Here is a 1,589-nt window from a genome sequence, read left to right on the forward strand (position 1 = left end):
TTTTTTTTCTGGTACCAAGATTTGAACTTGGGACCTTGCACTTGCCAGACAGGTGCCTAAGCCACTGAGTGATCTCCCTGGCCCCTCCTGCAACTTTTGAAAAATAAGCTAATTTAGTGTTATTTTACCAGAGCGGTGGCATTTTATTCTTGCTTATCTTTTGTTTCTTTTACCAGATTTATATTTTCTTCTCTGTCCCACTTTGTGCCTATTCCCTCAGTAGAACCCCCCTCTAAACTCCACTGATGAATTCCTCTTTTTTAGTAGTGTCCATATTTCACCAAGTGAACAAAGGCTCATGTCTGTGTGTAGTCAGTTATGCTCCAGGGAAGACACTTATTCCTGGCCGGCCACTGTGCTGCTGGCTGAGCAGGAGCCACAGAGCAGCTGGCAGGGCCTGGTGAGGAGAAGCCACCGCCCAGGCTGCTGAGGCCCTGCCTGGATCCGGAAGTGGGAAGGCTTAGAAGGTGGTGGCTCCTGAGAGGATGCACATGAGGGGGTGCTTCTCCTCGATGCCCAGGGGACACCATTCTCCTGACACTTGAGCATCTGTTCAGTTTTTCAGGTTAGCAGGCTTCACTGCTACCTTTAGTCACCCTATGTCACATTCACATATCCATAGAGACACCTCCCTTTTGCAGGCAGTTCTCAAATGAAAGAACATACTTTTTTCAGTACTGAGGATGGAGCTCAGGATCTTTGTATTGAGCTACATCTCTAACCCTTTACTAATTTTTAACTTTTATTTTGAGGCAAGGAGTTACTCTGCTGCTAACTTACATAAGGTAGGCTTGAAGTTGGAATGCTCTGGCTCAGCCTGTCAGAGTACTGGGATTCCAGAGTGTGCCACCACAGCCAGCCTGAATGGAACTCCATCATATCTCCTCCTCCTCCTCCTCCTTTTCCCCCTCCTCCTCCTCCTCCTCCTTCTCCTCTTCCTCCTTTTCCTCCTCCTTCTTTAAAGGATACAGAATTTCACTAAACAAAATAATAGGAATTGGACAATGGTTGTTGTATTCTATAATGTTATCTGCTAATTAGTTGCTTAGATTACCAGATATAAACATAAACATGCACAATTGGTAAAAAGAAGAAAAAGTTATAAAATATTAAAAAGAAAAAATTTAAACATTAACTGCTCCTTTCAATAGAACATTTTTTCCATTGAATGGGACTTTTTTTTTTTTTATTTTCAAATTAGTTGTTTACGTTACCAGATATAAAACTGCATATTAAAGTTGAAAAAGTTATAAAATATTAAAAAGAAAAACTTTAAACATTAACTGCTCCTTTCAATAGAACATCTTTTCCGTTGAATGGGACTTTTTTTTTATTTATTTTTTTTTTTTCGGAAGTAGGGATTGAACTCTGGCCTTTGCACTTGCCAGGGAAGCACTTATTCTACTGAGCCAATTTCCTGGCTCCAGGCACTTCTTAATTAGATTTCTCTTCATTTATTGTATGCATAATAACAAGTTTGTGGTTTGAGAGTCTGCAATACTTGTCACTGCTTTTCTGTAGGCAGTGCAGTGAACCAAGCACCAGCCCTGTGTGAGGAAACATCACTCCAACTTTGAGACATCCTTGAA

The sequence above is a fragment of the Octodon degus genome, unplaced genomic scaffold (assembly GCF_000260255.1).
Source record: "Octodon degus isolate 3935 unplaced genomic scaffold, OctDeg1.0 scaffold00238, whole genome shotgun sequence".
In the NCBI taxonomy this organism is placed as follows: domain Eukaryota; kingdom Metazoa; phylum Chordata; class Mammalia; order Rodentia; family Octodontidae; genus Octodon; species Octodon degus.